General features: G+C 47.7%; 6 non-coding genes and 4 pseudogenes across 6 annotated transcripts; all 10 read left to right on the top strand.

Moving 5' to 3' along the window:
• The first annotated feature begins 53 nt into the window (after window positions 1-53).
• On the top strand, window positions 54-258 carry LOC142500045 (U2 spliceosomal RNA; annotated as a pseudogene).
• A 2,996-nt stretch (window positions 259-3,254) lies between these two features.
• Window positions 3,255-3,431, top strand: LOC142500061 (U2 spliceosomal RNA; annotated as a pseudogene).
• Window positions 3,432-7,073: 3,642 nt separating this feature from the next.
• On the top strand, window positions 7,074-7,247 carry LOC142500144 (U2 spliceosomal RNA; annotated as a pseudogene).
• Window positions 7,248-8,063: 816 nt separating this feature from the next.
• On the top strand, window positions 8,064-8,254 carry LOC142500621 (U2 spliceosomal RNA). Its single transcript, XR_012803158.1, has one exon. It is a non-coding gene; the product is annotated as a U2 spliceosomal RNA (small nuclear RNA).
• Window positions 8,255-9,070: 816 nt separating this feature from the next.
• LOC142500622 (U2 spliceosomal RNA) lies at window positions 9,071-9,261 on the top strand. Its single transcript, XR_012803159.1, has one exon. It is a non-coding gene; the product is annotated as a U2 spliceosomal RNA (small nuclear RNA).
• A 3,083-nt stretch (window positions 9,262-12,344) lies between these two features.
• LOC142500220 (U2 spliceosomal RNA) lies at window positions 12,345-12,543 on the top strand. The gene has a single exon (XR_012802856.1). It is a non-coding gene; the product is annotated as a U2 spliceosomal RNA (small nuclear RNA).
• An 816-nt stretch (window positions 12,544-13,359) lies between these two features.
• Window positions 13,360-13,550, top strand: LOC142500623 (U2 spliceosomal RNA). Its single transcript, XR_012803160.1, has one exon. It is a non-coding gene; the product is annotated as a U2 spliceosomal RNA (small nuclear RNA).
• A 3,243-nt stretch (window positions 13,551-16,793) lies between these two features.
• Window positions 16,794-16,971, top strand: LOC142500184 (U2 spliceosomal RNA; annotated as a pseudogene).
• Window positions 16,972-20,534: 3,563 nt separating this feature from the next.
• Window positions 20,535-20,734, top strand: LOC142500236 (U2 spliceosomal RNA). Its single transcript, XR_012802867.1, has one exon. It is a non-coding gene; the product is annotated as a U2 spliceosomal RNA (small nuclear RNA).
• An 816-nt stretch (window positions 20,735-21,550) lies between these two features.
• LOC142500624 (U2 spliceosomal RNA) lies at window positions 21,551-21,741 on the top strand. The gene has a single exon (XR_012803161.1). It is a non-coding gene; the product is annotated as a U2 spliceosomal RNA (small nuclear RNA).
• Window positions 21,742-22,756: the final 1,015 nt, after the last annotated feature.

Here is a 22,756-nt window from a genome sequence, read left to right on the forward strand (position 1 = left end):
TGATTGGTGGAAAAGTTAAAATGAAAATGTTGATTTGTGAATGTACAAAATTTACTGGTTTTGTAAATATGTGAATGTAAATAAACATTTAAAACAAAAAAAAAATCTGTTCTTATCAGTTTAATATCTGATACGTCCCCTATCTGGGGACCATATATTAAATGGATTTTTAGAACAGGGAGATGGAAGAAGAGCTTGCTCTGTCCACTCCACGCATTGACCTGGTATTGCAGTACCTCCAGGACCGGTGCACTTCCCTTTGGGGATATTTGGCTTGTATCAAAAAATAGAAACAAATCACTGTCTGACAGAAAAAAAACAAACATGCATTTTTGGCTCTTTCTTTTGCAAAGAAAGAAGAAGATGAAATGACGACAAAATAAAGCCTCCTTCTTTTTGCTGTGTCTTGTTTGCTCTTTTGCGTGGCTTCTTACTTTCTTTTCTTTTCAGCTCCTCCTCGCATGGAGCAGGAGTGCCGCCTGTTGCCTAGCCTAATTCAGTCCGAACGAGCAGATGCCTAAGAAACTCCTGTTGAAGCTGTATCCAAATAGCCTGCATAGCAAACACTGCAGCAGCAAGCAGCAAGCAGCAAATGCCTTGACTTGCTGGCTTCTTGTCACAATGGCTGGCTGGCTGGCTGAAATGACCTGAACTGAAAAGCCCAGCCACTGGCTGCTTGCTTGCTGCCTGAGTTTCATGGCAGCCCAGACGAGTCGGCTAGCAGAGAAAAAGTGGGCGGTTCCTATGCAAATAAGCAGACGAAGCCTGGTGCCGGAAAAAGAACTGGAAGCATGTGCCTTTTTGGCTGTTTGCTGGCCATGCGGGCCCCCCAGCAGTGTGTGCGGCTGCTTTTCTTTACTCCATAGAAAGTCTTTGGCTTTTGCATCCGTCGTCGTCGTCGCCGCCGCTGCTGCATAGACTCCCCGGGGCTGTGTCGGGAGGAGCGGAGGGACTGGAGGCAGGCCTGCTGGGGGAGGAGGCGAGCGGGCAGCCAGCGGCTCCCTCTGCCCTTCTCCCTAAAGCGTAGCGCCCCCGGCCGTCGGGCGGCGCTCAGGCGGGGGCCCATTTCTGGTTATCGCTTCTCGGCCTTTTGGCTCAGATCAAGTGTCTGAGTCAGGGGCTTAGCTGGGACTGTGCCCCCTTGGCCCTGTGGCATCGGCTCCTTCGGGAGTCTTAAGCCACTTGCTGCTTTTGGGGGGGCACGCTATCCTGAGCATTCTCGGAGGGCGATCTAAGGTGAGATGGCGACATGGACGCATCTGAAGAATACGATCCGGTTCGTGGTCGAGGAGGTGGAGAGAGGACGGGTCGAGCTACGTTTTATCGTGGAGGATGTAATCCAGAAGAGCGGTTTGGGCGCAGAGGACATCTACTGCCTGCAGGACTTTCCCCGGCAAGGAATCTTCGATGTGACCTTCCATCGTGAAGGAACTGCACTCTGCTGTTTTGAGAAGGTGAAGGAATTGTTGGAAGATCCGATTATGCGGGGCATAAAAATGATCCCATGTTTTAGAATGGACGAGAGACCGATTACCATTCACATGTACAACCCGTACGTGTCGAAGGAGGATCTCGTGATGTTCCTGAGAAGATATTGCACTACTGTTAGAGGTGGAGAGGAGCTGCATAATTCCTATGGGATTTACAATGGGAAGAGAAGATTTTGGGCTCGGTTTAAGATTGACCCATCAGGAGCAGGTGGAGTACTGAACCCCCCATCAGGTTTCAGTATTGGAGGAAATCGGGGTTTTTTGTTCTTTCCAGGACAACCCCTGTACTGTAGGAACTGCTTTCAGTATGGTCACACACGAGAGAACTGTGGAAAAACAGGACAGTGTTGCCGCAATTGCGGGAAGGAAGGGCATTTTGCCGCTAATTGTGAGATCCCTAAAAGATGTGACTTATGTGGTGAGCAGGGACATATTGCAAGACAATGTACGAAGAAGAGAACTTTTGCACAGGCGGCAGGAGGAAGTGAGGCGGAAGGGGCCTTGGACATGGATGGACTTATTCTTAGGGATGAGGGGGAGATGGATCTGCAGGAGGGAGGAAGGGCAGAAGGAGTGGGAACCCCTAAGCCTGGGCAAGAGGGGAAAGGGGAAGTTTGGAGTATTCAGGGGGGGAAGTGGGCGGAAAGGGTGGAGGTACAAGAGGTGAAGGAGGCACTTAATGAAAAAGTTAAGGTGTTTCAGGAGAAGGTGGGGGATGTAAAGTTGTGGATGAAAGTGATACATAAAAAGGAGATGAGTGATAAGGAGGTAATAGAAGAATTAGATGACCTTATGAAACGTAGAGCGGTTATGACTGCAGAAGAGTATATAAAGTTGAGAGAAGATCAGGTTAAGGCGTTGAGAGAGAAGGAATTTAGACTGGAGGGAGAAGCAATGCTGGCAGAGGAAGCTAGGAAGAAGGAAGAAGCTGAGGGAGTGGAAGCTTTAGAGCTTTTGGAGCAAACAGAAGAGACGTTTGGAAGTAGTACTTCAGAGGTAGAGGAGGAAATTAGTGAAATGGAATGCTCTGCTGTGGGAAGAAGAGCACTAAAGAGAAAAGAGAAAGCTGGGGGAGAGAGGGATTTGTTAGACAAAAAAGAGAGTAGTAAGATACAGAGGAAAGTGAGTGGGGCGAGTAGTAGTGAAGATGCAGAAAGAATTAAGAAAAGACAGGATAAAGAGAAACAGATAGGAGGAAGAGGTAGAGAGGAGGAAAAAAGAGAAGGGATAATTCTGAGAGGATTGAGTGAAAGTGAGAGTGAGTCTGCAGGGGGAACCCCCCCCAAAAAAAGAGAGGAAACAACAGATAGTAGCAGTGGGGGGAAAATGATAGAGGAGAGTAAGAGAAAAGGAGGAGCAGAGACACAAAAAACAATAGCGGAGAGAGTAAACGAGATATTTGACCAGCTGGAACAGGAAACTGGAGATGGAGCCTTTTGGAGACTAGTGTATAGGACAGAAGAAATTAATTTTAACAGAACTAAAGAAGAGACAATAAGTAATGTAAGGAGACTTATAGGAATAAAAGGGAAATACCCTGAGGAATATGCTGAGATTCTTAGGAGGGCGAAGGAAGGTTATGGATAGCTCTGAAGAGAGAATAGAGACAAGGAGGTAGAGGAGGGAATAGAAGAGGTAGATAGTAGAGGTGGAGTAGGGAAGTAACGAGGGTAGAAGGATATATTTTGGAATTAAGTGAAGAAGGAAAAATTGTTTTGTGGAAAAATGTCTTTTACTTTATTGTAAAACTGTTAAATGGTAAATAAAACTATTTAAAACAAAAAAAAATCTGTTCTTATCAGTTTAATATCTGATACGTCCCCTATCTGGGGACCATATATTAAATGGATTTTTAGAACAGGGAGATGGAAGAAGAGCTTGCTCTGTCCACTCCACGCATTGACCTGGTATTGCAGTACCTCCAGGACCGGTGCACTTCCCTTTGGGGATATTTGGCTTGTATCAAAAAATAGAAACAAATCACTGTCTGACAGAAAAAAAACAAACATGCATTTTTGGCTCTTTCTTTTGCAAAGAAAGAAGAAGATGAAATGACGACAAAATAAAGCCTCCTTCTTTTTGCTGTGTCTTGTTTGCTCTTTTGCGTGGCTTCTTACTTTCTTTTCTTTTCAGCTCCTCCTCGCATGGAGCAGGAGTGCCGCCTGTTGCCTAGCCTAATTCAGTCCGAACGAGCAGATGCCTAAGAAACTCCTGTTGAAGCTGTATCCAAATAGCCTGCATAGCAAACACTGCAGCAGCAAGCAGCAAGCAGCAAATGCCTTGACTTGCTGGCTTCTTGTCACAATGGCTGGCTGGCTGGCTGAAATGACCTGAACTGAAAAGCCCAGCCACTGGCTGCTTGCTTGCTGCCTGAGTTTCATGGCAGCCCAGACGAGTCGGCTAGCAGAGAAAAAGTGGGCGGTTCCTATGCAAATAAGCAGACGAAGCCTGGTGCCGGAAAAAGAACTGGAAGCATGTGCCTTTTTGGCTGTTTGCTGGCCATGCGGGCCCCCCAGCAGTGTGTGCGGCTGCTTTTCTTTACTCCATAGAAAGTCTTTGGCTTTTGCATCCGTCGTCGTCGTCGCCGCCGCTGCTGCATAGACTCCCCGGGGCTGTGTCGGGAGGAGCGGAGGGACTGGAGGCAGGCCTGCTGGGGGAGGAGGCGAGCGGGCAGCCAGCGGCTCCCTCTGCCCTTCTCCCTAAAGCGTAGCGCCCCCGGCCGTCGGGCGGCGCTCAGGCGGGGGCCCATTTCTGGTTATCGCTTCTCGGCCTTTTGGCTAAGACCAAGTGTCTGGCTGAGAGGTGATTGCTGAGACTGTGCTCCCTTGGCCCTGGATCATCGCCCCTTTGGGGGCTTAAGATCCTTGCTGCTTTTGGGGGGGCACGCCATCTCGAGCGACGAGAGGTGATCATGAGCGAGCGAAAGTGAGGGGCCGGCGCCTTTGCCTTGTGGGATCGCCCGAAAGGGCTTAACCCACTTGCTGCAATTAGGGTGCCGCACCCGAGCTTATTCAAGGCGGACGATGGCGTACGGTGGCATGAAGAATACAGTCCGGTTCCTGGTCGAGGAAGCCGAGAGAGATCGCGTGAGACTGCAACATGTGGTGGAGAAAATTCTTGGTGAGATGCTGGAGCTGGATGCGTCTAAGGTGTACTGCCTCCAAGACTTCCCAAGGCAGGGCTTTTATGACCTGACCCTGATCTCGGATGCAGACTGCTGGAATGTTTATGAGATGTGCCGTGAGAAGAAGGATGATCCAAGGCTGACGGGAGTCAGCGTGGCCCCGAGTTTTATGCTGGAAGACAAACCGCTGGTTGTACACATGTACAATCCTTTTGTGCAGAGGGAAGACATTGCTTGTTTCCTGAGGAGATACTGTTCCCTGGTAAGGGGGGGAGAAGTGTTAAGGAATGCATATGGTTTCTTCAACGGAAAGCGGCGATTTTGGGTTCGTTTTAAGCCTGATCCAGATCGAGGAGGAGGAGTGATGCAACCGCCTGCAAGTTTTGCCATTGGTGGGGAAAGGGGTTTTCTAAACTACCCTGGCCAGCCTGTTTTCTGCAGGAATTGTCACAAATATGGACATACCAAAGAAGAGTGTGACAAAGTCGGGACTGTATGCCGCAATTGCGGAGAAGAAGGACACACAGCAACGGCCTGTCGAGTCCCAAAAAAGTGTGACTTGTGCGGGGAAAGAGGACATTTAGCACGGCAGTGCAAAAAAAATAAGTCTTATGCCCAAACAGCAAGGGGTAGTGAGTCTGGAGATACCTCAGACTTTGTTGGACTTATCGTTAAGAAATTTCAGACAGAAGAAGGAAAAATGGACTTGCAGGAGGGGGGGATCTCAGAGGTAGACGAAACCCCTGAGTTTCTGCAAGGAGAACTGGTTGGTACTCAAAGTACAGATTGGGCAGAGAGAGTAGAATTGCAAGAGGAGGACGAAGCTCTAACAGAAAAAATGAATTTGTTTGAAAAAAAAGTGGGGGGTGTGAAGTTATGGGTAGATGTATTTCGCACAGAACGAAAGAATATAAGTAATGAGGAGTTAATTGGAGAATTAGAGGATATTATGAGTCGAAGAGCTCATATGACGGTAGAAGAATATTTGAATTTAAGAAAAGATCAGAAGAAATGGTTGATTGAGGAAAAAGCTAGACAGGAAGGAGAAGCAATGCTAATGGAGGAGGCTAGTAAATTAAAAGTCTTGGAGGAAGGGTTACATCAGGATAGTGAAGTAAGTGAAGGAAGTGTGAATAGAGCTTTGGAAGCAATACAAGAAGCGGTGAGAGATTTAGAAAAAGGGCAAGAGGAAGAAGGGGAGGAAATGGAAGTAACAGGTATGGAGAGAAAAGCTTCAAAACGTAAGCCAGATAAGGGGGAGGTAGAGGGAATAGCTGGACCAAGTGAAATTAAACAGGATTTTTCTATCGCTAGGTGTGATAGCTTACAGGATACACCAAAAAGGAGGGTGATAGGGGGAACTGGAAGAGAGCCTGAAACCACATCTGTGAGTGAGTCAGAAGAAAGTAAAATAACTCAGAAAGGAGACAAAAGTAAGATAGTTGTAGACACACAAACGGTCACATTAGAAGGAAAGGAATCTCAGAAGGTACTTAGGATAGAAGGTGAGGAAAGTATGTGTAAAGTAGATCAGGGGAAGAGGAGTGAGGTCATAGTAGCAAGGAAGGGGAGAGTGGAAGATGAATTTGTAGGTTATCCTGGTGTAAAAGCAAAAAGAGATGAGGATTGGGGGGTTAGAACATCGTTAGAAAGTCAAGAGAAAAGACAGGAGATAGCAAAGGAAACTGTGGGAAAAGGTAATGTAAAGAGGTTAGAACAAGAGAAAATAGTAGGAGTATGTAGGCAGATAGTTGGGGAAAAAGAGAATGTGAGGGTGAGTGGAGTGAGTGGGGAAAAAGTAGCAGAAATGTTAAGAATAGATGGGAGTAGCGGGAGTGATTGGGGAGGGATCTCCTCATCTGAAAGTGAAAGAAGTGGAAAGCAAAATAAAGAGAGAGAGGGGGGGGAGGCAACAAGGATGCTAGAACGGAAAGTGGGAGGGACAAGTAGGAGTGAAAGTGAAGGAGGAGCTGCCTCAATGGCAGAGAGATCAGAAAGTGAAGGAAGTGGGGTGCAAGAAAAGGATAAGGGACGCCCAAGTAAAAAGGAAGAAAGGGACTCTGTGTTTAAAACAAGCTGGGATATGGGGAGAAAAAAGGAATTTTTAGACAAGAAAACAAAGGAGGTTGAGGAGAAAATAGGAGAGGCAAAGAGGTGGTATGGGATGATACAGAAGGCAAACCCTCAAGGGGGGATAGACCAAAGAATAGGGGAACTAGAGAAGATGCTTTTTTGGAAGGAAAAGATGTCGCCAAAGGAGTTTGAGACAGAAATTGAAAGATATAGGAAGGTGTTAGAGAAACAAATAGCAAGCAATGAGAAAGGTAAAAAGATAGGCTGAACTAAGGAGGATGTAAGTGAAATTATGCAATGTATGTCTGATTGGTGGAAAAGTTAAATTGAAAATGTTGATTTGTGAATGTACAAAATTTATTTGTCTTGTAAAAATGTGAATGTAAATAAACATTTAAAACAAAAAATCTGTTCTTATCAGTTTAATATCTGATACGTCCCCTATCTGGGGACCATATATTAAATGGATTTTTAGAACAGGGAGATGGAAGAAGAGCTTGCTCTGTCCACTCCACGCATTGACCTGGTATTGCAGTACCTCCAGGACCGGTGCACTTCCCTTTGGGGATATTTGGCTTGTATCAAAAAATAGAAACAAATCACTGTCTGACAGAAAAAAAACAAACATGCATTTTTGGCTCTTTCTTTTGCAAAGAAAGAAGAAGATGAAATGACGACAAAATAAAGCCTCCTTCTTTTTGCTGTGTCTTGTTTGCTCTTTTGCGTGGCTTCTTACTTTCTTTTCTTTTCAGCTCCTCCTCGCATGGAGCAGGAGTGCCGCCTGTTGCCTAGCCTAATTCAGTCCGAACGAGCAGATGCCTAAGAAACTCCTGTTGAAGCTGTATCCAAATAGCCTGCATAGCAAACACTGCAGCAGCAAGCAGCAAGCAGCAAATGCCTTGACTTGCTGGCTTCTTGTCACAATGGCTGGCTGGCTGGCTGAAATGACCTGAACTGAAAAGCCCAGCCACTGGCTGCTTGCTTGCTGCCTGAGTTTCATGGCAGCCCAGACGAGTCGGCTAGCAGAGAAAAAGTGGGCGGTTCCTATGCAAATAAGCAGACGAAGCCTGGTGCCGGAAAAAGAACTGGAAGCATGTGCCTTTTTGGCTGTTTGCTGGCCATGCGGGCCCCCCAGCAGTGTGTGCGGCTGCTTTTCTTTACTCCATAGAAAGTCTTTGGCTTTTGCATCCGTCGTCGTCGTCGCCGCCGCTGCTGCATAGACTCCCCGGGGCTGTGTCGGGAGGAGCGGAGGGACTGGAGGCAGGCCTGCTGGGGGAGGAGGCGAGCGGGCAGCCAGCGGCTCCCTCTGCCCTTCTCCCTAAAGCGTAGCGCCCCCGGCCGTCGGGCGGCGCTCAGGCGGGGGCCCATTTCTGGTTATCGCTTCTCGGCCTTTTGGCTAAGATCAAGTGTAGTATCTGTTCTTATCAGTTTAATATCTGATACGTCCCCTATCTGGGGACCATATATTAAATGGATTTTTAGAACAGGGAGATGGAAGAAGAGCTTGCTCTGTCCACTCCACGCATTGACCTGGTATTGCAGTACCTCCAGGACCGGTGCACTTCCCTTTGGGGATATTTGGCTTGTATCAAAAAATAGAAACAAATCACTGTCTGACAGAAAAAAAACAAACATGCATTTTTGGCTCTTTCTTTTGCAAAGAAAGAAGAAGATGAAATGACGACAAAATAAAGCCTCCTTCTTTTTGCTGTGTCTTGTTTGCTCTTTTGCGTGGCTTCTTACTTTCTTTTCTTTTCAGCTCCTCCTCGCATGGAGCAGGAGTGCCGCCTGTTGCCTAGCCTAATTCAGTCCGAACGAGCAGATGCCTAAGAAACTCCTGTTGAAGCTGTATCCAAATAGCCTGCATAGCAAACACTGCAGCAGCAAGCAGCAAGCAGCAAATGCCTTGACTTGCTGGCTTCTTGTCACAATGGCTGGCTGGCTGGCTGAAATGACCTGAACTGAAAAGCCCAGCCACTGGCTGCTTGCTTGCTGCCTGAGTTTCATGGCAGCCCAGACGAGTCGGCTAGCAGAGAAAAAGTGGGCGGTTCCTATGCAAATAAGCAGACGAAGCCTGGTGCCGGAAAAAGAACTGGAAGCATGTGCCTTTTTGGCTGTTTGCTGGCCATGCGGGCCCCCCAGCAGTGTGTGCGGCTGCTTTTCTTTACTCCATAGAAAGTCTTTGGCTTTTGCATCCGTCGTCGTCGTCGCCGCCGCTGCTGCATAGACTCCCCGGGGCTGTGTCGGGAGGAGCGGAGGGACTGGAGGCAGGCCTGCTGGGGGAGGAGGCGAGCGGGCAGCCAGCGGCTCCCTCTGCCCTTCTCCCTAAAGCGTAGCGCCCCCGGCCGTCGGGCGGCGCTCAGGCGGGGGCCCATTTCTGGTTATCGCTTCTCGGCCTTTTGGCTAAGATCAAGTGTAGTATCTGTTCTTATCAGTTTAATATCTGATACGTCCCCTATCTGGGGACCATATATTAAATGGATTTTTAGAACAGGGAGATGGAAGAAGAGCTTGCTCTGTCCACTCCACGCATTGACCTGGTATTGCAGTACCTCCAGGACCGGTGCACTTCCCTTTGGGGATATTTGGCTTGTATCAAAAAATAGAAACAAATCACTGTCTGACAGAAAAAAAACAAACATGCATTTTTGGCTCTTTCTTTTGCAAAGAAAGAAGAAGATGAAATGACGACAAAATAAAGCCTCCTTCTTTTTGCTGTGTCTTGTTTGCTCTTTTGCGTGGCTTCTTACTTTCTTTTCTTTTCAGCTCCTCCTCGCATGGAGCAGGAGTGCCGCCTGTTGCCTAGCCTAATTCAGTCCGAACGAGCAGATGCCTAAGAAACTCCTGTTGAAGCTGTATCCAAATAGCCTGCATAGCAAACACTGCAGCAGCAAGCAGCAAGCAGCAAATGCCTTGACTTGCTGGCTTCTTGTCACAATGGCTGGCTGGCTGGCTGAAATGACCTGAACTGAAAAGCCCAGCCACTGGCTGCTTGCTTGCTGCCTGAGTTTCATGGCAGCCCAGACGAGTCGGCTAGCAGAGAAAAAGTGGGCGGTTCCTATGCAAATAAGCAGACGAAGCCTGGTGCCGGAAAAAGAACTGGAAGCATGTGCCTTTTTGGCTGTTTGCTGGCCATGCGGGCCCCCCAGCAGTGTGTGCGGCTGCTTTTCTTTACTCCATAGAAAGTCTTTGGCTTTTGCATCCGTCGTCGTCGTCGCCGCCGCTGCTGCATAGACTCCCCGGGGCTGTGTCGGGAGGAGCGGAGGGACTGGAGGCAGGCCTGCTGGGGGAGGAGGCGAGCGGGCAGCCAGCGGCTCCCTCTGCCCTTCTCCCTAAAGCGTAGCGCCCCCGGCCGTCGGGCGGCGCTCAGGCGGGGGCCCATTTCTGGTTATCGCTTCTCGGCCTTTTGGCTCAGATCAAGTGTCTGGGCTGAGAGGTTGCGCTGAGTCTGTGACTCCTTGGCCTTGGGTCATCGCTTCCTGGGGAGCTTAAGACCCATGCTGCTATGAGGGAGTCACGCTAACTCGAGCTCGGGAGGCGATCAGGAGAGAGACGGAGAAGGGCCGGCGCCTTGGCCTTGAGGGATCGTTCCCCAGGAACTTAACCCTCATGCTGCTATAGGGGCGCCGCACCTGATCCTGGTCGGACGGATGCCGGAAGACGGAGTATTGAGCAAGAGAGACGGAGAGGAGCCGGCGCCTTAGGCCTTGAGGGTTTGTTCTCACGAATGTAACCCTCGGGATGCTGTTGGGGTGCCGCACCTGAGCTGTGATTGACGGTCGGACGTTGGAGAGATGGAGTTTGCTGGCTGTGAGCAGAATACCATCAGATTTGTGGTGGAAGAAGCAGTGAGATGGAAAGTGGGACTACAAGTCATCGTGGAGGGAATTTTGAAAGGAATGCTTGGAGTGGAGTTTGAGGAAATCCACTGCGTCCAGGCGTTACAGAGGAAGGGGTTGTATGATGTATCTTTTTGCAAAGAGATGGAGTGTGCCAAGATATATGAGAGATGTAAAGAAAGTACAAGCGACTTAAAGAAAATGGGAGTTCGTGCTGTGCCTAGATTTCTACTGATGGAAAGAACATTGATGGTGCATGTGTATAATGCTTTCATACAGAAGGAAGAAATAATGACCTTTTTGAAAAGTTTTTGTTCAGTGGTTGGGGGGGGGGAGGAGAGGAAAAATTTATATGGAATTTTCAATGGAGAAAGACTGTATAAAGTTCGTTTGAGACCAGATCCGGAGAGTATGGGGGGAATAATGCACCCCCCAGCCAGTTTTTGTATTGGAGGAAATAAGGGTTTTTTAAAGTACCCTGGGCAACCTTTGGAGATTTGTCGGAATTGTGGAAAGGAGGGACACATTGCCGCTAAATGCAACAATCCAAAGAGGTGTGACTTTTGTGGAGTTATTGGACATTTAGCAAAGCAATGTTTGAAAAGGACTTATGTACAAGTGGTTGAAACTAAATCATTGGAGAAATCCTTTGGTACTGATGATTTGTGTGAACAGACAGATAAGGATGAGGGAAAGGAGGATAGTATAAGGGGAAAGCCGATAATTTTAGGGGGAGGTGTGGGTGTAGATAAAGATGAAGGAAAAGGGGACAGTGTGGATTCTTTAGGTTTTGATGTAGATAAAGATGAAGGAAAAGGGGACAGTGTGGGGGAGGAAGAAATCAGTGTTCAGGAGGAGGAAAGGGAGCTTGAGAACTGTGGGCAGGAAAGGGGGAAGGAGAATGAGGTGGGAGAGGAAGAGAGTGTGTCGGTGGAGGAGGAGGAGGAAGAGAGTGTGTCGGTGGAGGAGGAGGAGAGTGTGTCTGTGAAGGAGGAAGAGAGTGTGTTGGTGGAGGAGGAAGAGAGTGTAGAATACAGTGGAAGCCAAGAGGATGAGGAGAGTAAGGGAGATTGGGAAAGGGTGCCTTTTGAGGAAAAAAGGGGAAGAATTGAAAAGGTGTTTCAGCAGGCAGGACAGGCAGAGTTATGGGTTTATATTTGTAGTGAAAAGCAATTGAGAAATGCAATAGAGGATGTATATTGTCATTTTTTAGTAGAAAAAAGATATTAAGAAAGTATTATACGAGTGTATAAATGGTAATTAGGTTAGGCAAAGGGGAGAGTTCTCTCAGGGGAAGAGATGGAAGAAGTTTTGGAGTTGGGGGGGGGATTGTAAATGGGGAGGAAGAAATGTGAAGGTCTGATTAGAATGTATTTTGAAGAAGTGTGTTGAAATATAGAGAGGAAAATGGGAATGTTTAAGTGGAAACAGTATGAACAAGAGGATAAAAAGAAGTAGGAGGATTTGTTATCTGAGGGAATAGAATGTAAAATTGTGCACATGAAAAGTGAATTAATGTATAAATAGGTTTGGTTTTTGAAATAGAAGAATGTTAGCAAAATATTGCAATAGAGTTTGTTGTAATGAATAATGTGGGTGGTTTTTTTTGTAAAATGTAGTAGTGGTTGAAAAGTTTTTTTATCTGATGGGTATGTAAATTTTGTTTTTTGTAAAGTGTGAAGGGTTTGGTGAAGTAACCGAGATAATTTTGGTAGTAGGAATTATGAAGGTATTTTCGGAAAGTGTTAAATTGTTTGCTTGTATAAAATGTATTATTTGTATTGAAGTTTGAAAAAACATTCAAATGTTGTTAAATTTATCTCTGTGTTAATAAACACAAATAAAACAAAAAAAAAAAAAAAAATCTGTTCTTATCAGTTTAATATCTGATACGTCCCCTATCTGGGGACCATATATTAAATGGATTTTTAGAACAGGGAGATGGAAGAAGAGCTTGCTCTGTCCACTCCACGCATTGACCTGGTATTGCAGTACCTCCAGGACCGGTGCACTTCCCTTTGGGGATATTTGGCTTGTATCAAAAAATAGAAACAAATCACTGTCTGACAGAAAAAAAACAAACATGCATTTTTGGCTCTTTCTTTTGCAAAGAAAGAAGAAGATGAAATGACGACAAAATAAAGCCTCCTTCTTTTTGCTGTGTCTTGTTTGCTCTTTTGCGTGGCTTCTTACTTTCTTTTCTTTTCAGCTCCTCCTCGCATGGAGCAGGAGTGCCGCCTGTTGCCTAGCCTAATTCAGTCCGAACGAGCAGATGCCTAAGAAACTCCTGTTGAAGCTGTATCCAAATAGCCTGCATAGCAAACACTGCAGCAGCAAGCAGCAAGCAGCAAATGCCTTGACTTGCTGGCTTCTTGTCACAATGGCTGGCTGGCTGGCTGAAATGACCTGAACTGAAAAGCCCAGCCACTGGCTGCTTGCTTGCTGCCTGAGTTTCATGGCAGCCCAGACGAGTCGGCTAGCAGAGAAAAAGTGGGCGGTTCCTATGCAAATAAGCAGACGAAGCCTGGTGCCGGAAAAAGAACTGGAAGCATGTGCCTTTTTGGCTGTTTGCTGGCCATGCGGGCCCCCCAGCAGTGTGTGCGGCTGCTTTTCTTTACTCCATAGAAAGTCTTTGGCTTTTGCATCCGTCGTCGTCGTCGCCGCCGCTGCTGCATAGACTCCCCGGGGCTGTGTCGGGAGGAGCGGAGGGACTGGAGGCAGGCCTGCTGGGGGAGGAGGCGAGCGGGCAGCCAGCGGCTCCCTCTGCCCTTCTCCCTAAAGCGTAGCGCCCCCGGCCGTCGGGCGGCGCTCAGGCGGGGGCCCATTTCTGGTTATCGCTTCTCGGCCTTTTGGCTAAGATCAAGTGTAGTATCTGTTCTTATCAGTTTAATATCTGATACGTCCCCTATCTGGGGACCATATATTAAATGGATTTTTAGAACAGGGAGATGGAAGAAGAGCTTGCTCTGTCCACTCCACGCATTGACCTGGTATTGCAGTACCTCCAGGACCGGTGCACTTCCCTTTGGGGATATTTGGCTTGTATCAAAAAATAGAAACAAATCACTGTCTGACAGAAAAAAAACAAACATGCATTTTTGGCTCTTTCTTTTGCAAAGAAAGAAGAAGATGAAATGACGACAAAATAAAGCCTCCTTCTTTTTGCTGTGTCTTGTTTGCTCTTTTGCGTGGCTTCTTACTTTCTTTTCTTTTCAGCTCCTCCTCGCATGGAGCAGGAGTGCCGCCTGTTGCCTAGCCTAATTCAGTCCGAACGAGCAGATGCCTAAGAAACTCCTGTTGAAGCTGTATCCAAATAGCCTGCATAGCAAACACTGCAGCAGCAAGCAGCAAGCAGCAAATGCCTTGACTTGCTGGCTTCTTGTCACAATGGCTGGCTGGCTGGCTGAAATGACCTGAACTGAAAAGCCCAGCCACTGGCTGCTTGCTTGCTGCCTGAGTTTCATGGCAGCCCAGACGAGTCGGCTAGCAGAGAAAAAGTGGGCGGTTCCTATGCAAATAAGCAGACGAAGCCTGGTGCCGGAAAAAGAACTGGAAGCATGTGCCTTTTTGGCTGTTTGCTGGCCATGCGGGCCCCCCAGCAGTGTGTGCGGCTGCTTTTCTTTACTCCATAGAAAGTCTTTGGCTTTTGCATCCGTCGTCGTCGTCGCCGCCGCTGCTGCATAGACTCCCCGGGGCTGTGTCGGGAGGAGCGGAGGGACTGGAGGCAGGCCTGCTGGGGGAGGAGGCGAGCGGGCAGCCAGCGGCTCCCTCTGCCCTTCTCCCTAAAGCGTAGCGCCCCCGGCCGTCGGGCGGCGCTCAGGCGGGGGCCCATTTCTGGTTATCGCTTCTCGGCCTTTTGGCTCAGATCATTGTGTCTGAGTCAGGGGCTTAGCTGGGACTGTGCCCCCTTGGCCCTGTGGCATCGGCTCCTTCGGGAGTCTTAAGCCACTTGCTGCTTTTGGGGGGGCACGCTATCCTGAGCGTTCTCGGAGGGCGATCTAAGGCAAGATGGCGACATGGACGCATCTAAAGAACACGATTCGGTTCTTGGTGGAGGAGGCCGAGAGAGGACGGGTCGAGCTACGATTCATCGTGGAGGAGGTTATCCAGAAGGTCGGTTTGGGAGCAGAGGATATCTACTGTCTGCAGGATTTTCCCCGGCAAGGGATTTTTGACGTAACCTTCCATCAGGAAGGAGCTGCACTTTGTTGTTTTGAAAAAGCGAAGGAAGTTTTGGACGACGAGATTATGCGTGGCATAAAGATGATCCCGTGCTTTCGATTGGATGAGAGGCCGATAACTATACATATGTATAATCCATATGTGCCAAAAGAGGATCTAGTGATGTTCCTGAGGAGGTATTGTTCATCCGTCAGAGGTGGAGAGGAGTTGCACAATTCCTATGGGATTTATAACGGGAAGAGAAGATTTTGGGCCCGTTTCAAACTTGACCCTTCGGGTGCAGGTGGAGTGCTGAACCCCCCATCAGGGTTCAGTATTGGGGGGAACCGGGGGTTTTTGTTCTTCCCGGGGCAACCCCTGTATTGTAGGAACTGTTTGCAGTATGGTCATACGCGTGAGAACTGTAAAAAAACAGGACAGTGCTGCCGCAATTGTGGAAAGGAGGGACATTTTGCAGGCAATTGTGACTTACCCAAAAAATGTGACTTATGTGGAGATCGAGGGCACATTGCAAGAAATTGCACAAAGAAAAAGTCCTATGTCCAGGCAGCAAGACGACCTGCTGAGGCTGGTGAGGGGACTATGGACAATATTGAGTGGGCTGGGAATGGCTCAATGGTGGAGGAAACCCCGGAGGCTATGCAAGGGTTGGAGGGGATACAGGATGCAAGTTGGGCGGAGAAAGTAGAGGCGCAAGAGAAAAGTGTAATAGCCCAAGGGATGCAGGGTGGGAGGGAGGAGGGGGAGATGGAAGATGGTTTTGTGGAGTCTTGTGTAAAGGGGGAGGGAAATAAGGAGCTGGATTGTGGCAAGGGAGAATCAAGGGGTTTGTTAGAAGGAATGGAAAGTTTTGAAAAGGAGGTAGGGGGTGTGAAGTTGTGGGTCCAAGTTTTTCGCACAGAGAACAAAGAAATAAGTGATGAAGACCTATTAAAAGAGTTAGAGGATATTAAGACCCGCAGAGCTACAATGTCACAAAAGGAATACATGAGCCTAAGAGAAGAACAAATAACGTGGTTGAAAGGGGCGAAAGATAGACAGGAGGGAGAAAGAATGTTAATGGAGGAAGAAAGTAAGAAAAAAGATTTGGGAATAGTGGTAAAACAGGATAATGAGCAGGAAGAGGAGGTACAATATGGTGGGGTTGAGAATATGGTGCAGGGTGATAGTTTACAAAAAATACAGGAGGCAGTAAGAGAGTTGGAGAAGAAAAAAGACTTAGAATGTGTAGTACAAACGGAGAGAATGGGGATTGCATGTGCAGTTAAGGGGAGACCTAGAGATTTTGTAGGATACCCAATTGTAAAAGGAGGCGAAGAAGGAATAATGAAAGATTTGGAGCCCTCCCCTAGGGACCAGGGAATATTGGGAATAGCTGGGTTGAGCACCAGTGAGAGTGAGTGGAGAGAAATATCCTCCACGGAAAGTGAGAGTGGAAAACAAAAAATTGCAGGAGATGAGGAGGGAAAAAGAGAGATGACAGCATTACCTAAAAGGAAAGTGGGGGGGACAAGCAGGAGTGAGAGTGAAGGAGGTGCAGTGTCAACAGGAGAGAGTGGGGGTGGGGGAATTCAGAAAAAACAAGCAATGGGGAGTAAAGGAGCAAGAGATAGAAGTCCACTGGGAGGAAAGGGAGGAAAAAGCTGGCAATTACTGTCAGGGGTGAGACAGGAGAGTGAAAGGAAGTATGAACATAAAGGGAAAAGAAAAAAAGATAGGAATTACGAGACAAATAGAATAGATAAAGAAAGGGTGACAATGCTTTTGGCAACAGAAGAGGGGTCGACCCCTGAAAGAATCGCAATTTTGAAAAACACTTTAGCAGGAGCGATAAAAGCGATGGCAGAGTATGAGTAAATATTGAAAAGTTTTGTGGAAGAGCTGATGTTGTTTTGTTTTTGATCAGTCAAACTAAACAAATATAGTATATGACTTATGTTTTGCAAAGTATGTAATATATGTGTTGTTGGAATATTTTTTTTTTTTTTTTTTTTTTTTTTTTTTTTTTTTTTTTTTTTTTTTTTTTTTTGCATTGTTTTCTGAAACGTGTTTATTTTACTGTTTGTAAATAATGAGAATGTGAATAAAACATTTAAAAAGAAAAAAAAAATCTGTTCTTATCAGTTTAATATCTGATACGTCCCCTATCTGGGGACCATATATTAAATGGATTTTTAGAACAGGGAGATGGAAGAAGAGCTTGCTCTGTCCACTCCACGCATTGACCTGGTATTGCAGTACCTCCAGGACCGGTGCACTTCCCTTTGGGGATATTTGGCTTGTATCAAAAAATAGAAACAAATCACTGTCTGACAGAAAAAAAACAAACATGCATTTTTGGCTCTTTCTTTTGCAAAGAAAGAAGAAGATGAAATGACGACAAAATAAAGCCTCCTTCTTTTTGCTGTGTCTTGTTTGCTCTTTTGCGTGGCTTCTTACTTTCTTTTCTTTTCAGCTCCTCCTCGCATGGAGCAGGAGTGCCGCCTGTTGCCTAGCCTAATTCAGTCCGAACGAGCAGATGCCTAAGAAACTCCTGTTGAAGCTGTATCCAAATAGCCTGCATAGCAAACACTGCAGCAGCAAGCAGCAAGCAGCAAATGCCTTGACTTGCTGGCTTCTTGTCACAATGGCTGGCTGGCTGGCTGAAATGACCTGAACTGAAAAGCCCAGCCACTGGCTGCTTGCTTGCTGCCTGAGTTTCATGGCAGCCCAGACGAGTCGGCTAGCAGAGAAAAAGTGGGCGGTTCCTATGCAAATAAGCAGACGAAGCCTGGTGCCGGAAAAAGAACTGGAAGCATGTGCCTTTTTGGCTGTTTGCTGGCCATGCGGGCCCCCCAGCAGTGTGTGCGGCTGCTTTTCTTTACTCCATAGAAAGTCTTTGGCTTTTGCATCCGTCGTCGTCGTCGCCGCCGCTGCTGCATAGACTCCCCGGGGCTGTGTCGGGAGGAGCGGAGGGACTGGAGGCAGGCCTGCTGGGGGAGGAGGCGAGCGGGCAGCCAGCGGCTCCCTCTGCCCTTCTCCCTAAAGCGTAGCGCCCCCGGCCGTCGGGCGGCGCTCAGGCGGGGGCCCATTTCTGGTTATCGCTTCTCGGCCTTTTGGCTAAGATCATTGTGTCTGAGTCAGGGGCTTAGCTGGGACTGTGCACCCTTGGCCCTGTGGCATCGGCTCCTTCGGGAGTCTTAAGCCACTTGCTGCTTTTGGGGGGGCACGCTATCCTGAGCTTGCTAGGAAGGCGATCGAAGAAAGATGGCGACAGGCGCGCATCTTAAGGACACGATCCGGTTCCTGATTGATGCAGAGGAAAGAGACCGTGTTGGGCTGAAGTTCGTGGTCGAGGACGTGCTGCGGAGAGTCGGAGTGGACACTGGGAAAGTGTTTTGCCTGCAGGACTTCCAGCGCCAGGGCATCTTTGATGTGACGTTCCGTATGGGAGGAGATTGCCTGGATGTCTTCGAGAAAGTGAAGGAAATGATGACGGACCCGAGCATGCAAGGAGTGAAAGTCATTCCGAGTTTCCAGATGGATGAGAAGATGGTGACGGTACATATGTACAACCCGTTTGTGCCAATAGAAGACGTGGTGATGTTCTTGAAGCGATACAGCACAAGTGTCAAAGGTGGTGTAGAAGTAAAGAACGCGTACGGGATGTACAATGGAAAGAGGAGGTTTTGGATCCGGCTCAGACCAGACCCTGGCGGTGTGGGAGGGGTGGCTCATCCGCCCTCAGCTTTTAGCATTGGTGGGAACCGGGGTTTTTTGAACTATTATGGCCAACCTACATATTGTAGGAACTGCTACCAGTATGGACATACAAGAGATTTTTGTGAGAAAACTGGGAGAATCTGCAGGAACTGTGGAAAAGAAGGACATTGGGCTGCAGATTGTGATATTCCTAAAAAATGCGATTTGTGTGGGGACATTGGACATCTCGCGCGGCAGTGTTCAAAGAAAAGCTATGCGCGAGCAGCCAAAATGGGTTTTGGTGCAGAGGAAGCAGATGATTTAGTGTTTAATGGTAGGATACAGAAGAGAATAGGGGAAATGCAAGGGGAGGGATTGGAAGCAGCCTTGGCTGAGCGGGAGAGGGAGGTACTGAGAAAAAAAAAGGAGGAGGATGTTTTTTTGGAGACCTTCGCGCAGAAGCCTGAAGTAGTGATGCAGGACGGGGAAAGGGCATTATTGCAGAAAGGGATAGGGGGAGAAGAAACAGAGACTGTGGTTGTGTCTGCCCCAAGTTGGGATGAAAGCATGGAAGCTCAAGACGCACAGGGGGGGGAGGGGAAGTCTTGTGAAGAACAGGAGGAGGGAATGGAGGTCACAGTAGGGGAAAAGAAGCCCCAAAAACGTAAAAGTAAACAGGAAGTAGGTAGCATAGAAGCGAAGGAGGACCAAGGGGAGGAGAATAGAGAGGGGCCTAGGGAGAAAGTAGAGAGGGTAGTAAAGACAGAGAGGGGTCAGTTAGGGGAAGCACCAAGAAGGAGTGCTTTAGAGGAGAAAATGGGGGAGTTTCACCGCGCAGTAGGGGAGGTAGAGTTCTGGGTAGCGATTTTTAGGAAGCAACATGAAGGAAGTACAGATCAGCAAATTATAAAAAGATTAGATGAAGTAATGCACCAAAGGAAAAACATTACAAAAGAGGAATATGAGGAAATGAGAAAAGAGAATATACATTTGGTGGAGGTGAAAGAAGGCAGAGCAGTCCTCAAGGAAAGAGAGGAGGAAAGGGAGCTTTTTGGAGAACTGGAGGATATTAGTGAGGAGGAGGATAGTAGTGAGGAAGAGGAAGTAAAAGGTCTGGGAAGGTCCCATAAGGTGACCCTGGTAAGCCTGACAGAGGTGACAGTGGTGGAGGAGACCCCGGAAAGTATTATACAAGACGAAAGGGAGAAAAAGGAGAGTGAGTTTAAGGGATACCCGGGTGTTGTGGAAACACAAACTCAGGGAATAACACCTACAAGGGCGGGGAGTAGCGGCAGTGATTGGGGAGAGATCTCCTCATCCGAAAGTGAAAGAAGTGGAGAGCAAAAGAAGGTTAAGGGACACCTAAATGAAGAGGGAAAAACGGGGGAGACAACAAGTATGCCAAAACGGAAAGTGGGAGGGACAAGTAGGAGTGAAAGTGAAGGAGGAGCAGCCTCAATGGCAGAGAGATCAGAAAGTGAAGGAAGTGGGGGGCAAGAAAAGGATAAGGGACGCCCAAGTAAAAAGGAAGAAAGGGACTCTGTGTTCAAAGTAAGCTGGGATATGGAAAAAAAACAGGAATATTTAGACAAGAAATTAAAGGAGTTTGAGGAGAAAATAGGAGAGGCAAAAGTATGGTATAAGATGATACAGCAGGCAAACCCTCATGGGGGGATAGACCAAAAAATAAGTGACATAGAGAAGATGCTATCTAAGAAGGAAAAGATGGCGCCAAAGGATTTTGAGACAGAAAAGGAAAGATATAGGAAGATGTTAGAGAGACAAATAGCAAGTAATGAGAAAAGTAAAAGGCGGGTGTAAGTATGCAATGTATGTCTGATTGGTGGAAAAATTAAATTGAAAATGTTGATGAAGAATGTTAGCAAAGGGTTGCAATAGAGTTTTTTTGTAATGAATAATGTGGTTGGGCGTTGTAAAACGTATTATTTGTTGAAAAGTTTTCTTATCTGATGGGTATGTAAATCTTGTGTTTGTAAAGTGTGAAGGGTTTGGTAAAGTAACCAAGATAATTTTTGTAGTAGGAATTATGAAGGTATTTTCGGAAAGTGTCAAATTGTTTGCTGGTATAAAATGTATTATTTGTATTGAAGTTTGGAAAAAAAACATTTAAATGTTGTTAAATTTATCTCTGTGTTAATAAACACAAATAAAACAAAAAAAAAAAAAAAAAATCTGTTCTTATCAGTTTAATATCTGATACGTCCCCTATCTGGGGACCATATATTAAATGGATTTTTAGAACAGGGAGATGGAAGAAGAGCTTGCTCTGTCCACTCCACGCATTGACCTGGTATTGCAGTACCTCCAGGACCGGTGCACTTCCCTTTGGGGATATTTGGCTTGTATCAAAAAATAGAAACAAATCACTGTCTGACAGAAAAAAAACAAACATGCATTTTTGGCTCTTTCTTTTGCAAAGAAAGAAGAAGATGAAATGACGACAAAATAAAGCCTCCTTCTTTTTGCTGTGTCTTGTTTGCTCTTTTGCGTGGCTTCTTACTTTCTTTTCTTTTCAGCTCCTCCTCGCATGGAGCAGGAGTGCCGCCTGTTGCCTAGCCTAATTCAGTCCGAACGAGCAGATGCCTAAGAAACTCCTGTTGAAGCTGTATCCAAATAGCCTGCATAGCAAACACTGCAGCAGCAAGCAGCAAGCAGCAAATGCCTTGACTTGCTGGCTTCTTGTCACAATGGCTGGCTGGCTGGCTGAAATGACCTGAACTGAAAAGCCCAGCCACTGGCTGCTTGCTTGCTGCCTGAGTTTCATGGCAGCCCAGACGAGTCGGCTAGCAGAGAAAAAGTGGGCGGTTCCTATGCAAATAAGCAGACGAAGCCTGGTGCCGGAAAAAGAACTGGAAGCATGTGCCTTTTTGGCTGTTTGCTGGCCATGCGGGCCCCCCAGCAGTGTGTGCGGCTGCTTTTCTTTACTCCATAGAAAGTCTTTGGCTTTTGCATCCGTCGTCGTCGTCGCCGCCGCTGCTGCATAGACTCCCCGGGGCTGTGTCGGGAGGAGCGGAGGGACTGGAGGCAGGCCTGCTGGGGGAGGAGGCGAGCGGGCAGCCAGCGGCTCCCTCTGCCCTTCTCCCTAAAGCGTAGCGCCCCCGGCCGTCGGGCGGCGCTCAGGCGGGGGCCCATTTCTGGTTATCGCTTCTCGGCCTTTTGGCTAAGATCAAGTGTAGTATCTGTTCTTATCAGTTTAATATCTGATACGTCCCCTATCTGGGGACCATATATTAAATGGATTTTTAGAACAGGGAGATGGAAGAAGAGCTTGCTCTGTCCACTCCACGCATTGACCTGGTATTGCAGTACCTCCAGGACCGGTGCACTTCCCTTTGGGGATATTTGGCTTGTATCAAAAAATAGAAACAAATCACTGTCTGACAGAAAAAAAACAAACATGCATTTTTGGCTCTTTCTTTTGCAAAGAAAGAAGAAGATGAAATGACGACAAAATAAAGCCTCCTTCTTTTTGCTGTGTCTTGTTTGCTCTTTTGCGTGGCTTCTTACTTTCTTTTCTTTTCAGCTCCTCCTCGCATGGAGCAGGAGTGCCGCCTGTTGCCTAGCCTAATTCAGTCCGAACGAGCAGATGCCTAAGAAACTCCTGTTGAAGCTGTATCCAAATAGCCTGCATAGCAAACACTGCAGCAGCAAGCAGCAAGCAGCAAATGCCTTGACTTGCTGGCTTCTTGTCACAATGGCTGGCTGGCTGGCTGAAATGACCTGAACTGAAAAGCCCAGCCACTGGCTGCTTGCTTGCTGCCTGAGTTTCATGGCAGCCCAGACGAGTCGGCTAGCAGAGAAAAAGTGGGCGGTTCCTATGCAAATAAGCAGACGAAGCCTGGTGCCGGAAAAAGAACTGGAAGCATGTGCCTTTTTGGCTGTTTGCTGGCCATGCGGGCCCCCCAGCAGTGTGTGCGGCTGCTTTTCTTTACTCCATAGAAAGTCTTTGGCTTTTGCATCCGTCGTCGTCGTCGCCGCCGCTGCTGCATAGACTCCCCGGGGCTGTGTCGGGAGGAGCGGAGGGACTGGAGGCAGGCCTGCTGGGGGAGGAGGCGAGCGGGCAGCCAGCGGCTCCCTCTGCCCTTCTCCCTAAAGCGTAGCGCCCCCGGCCGTCGGGCGGCGCTCAGGCGGGGGCCCATTTCTGGTTATCGCTTCTCGGCCTTTTGGCTCAGATCAAGTGTCTGGGCTGAGAGGTTGCTGAGACTGTACCCCCTTGGCCTTGAGTCATCGTTCCGGAAGGGACTTAAGACTCATGCTGCTATTAGGGGGGTGCGCCATCTCAGGCAGCGGGAGGTGATCAGGAGCGGACAAGGAGAGAGAGAGATGGTGAAGGGCCGGCGCCTTGG

Source organism: Ascaphus truei, chromosome 7 (genome assembly GCF_040206685.1).
Source record: "Ascaphus truei isolate aAscTru1 chromosome 7, aAscTru1.hap1, whole genome shotgun sequence".
In the NCBI taxonomy this organism is placed as follows: domain Eukaryota; kingdom Metazoa; phylum Chordata; class Amphibia; order Anura; family Ascaphidae; genus Ascaphus; species Ascaphus truei.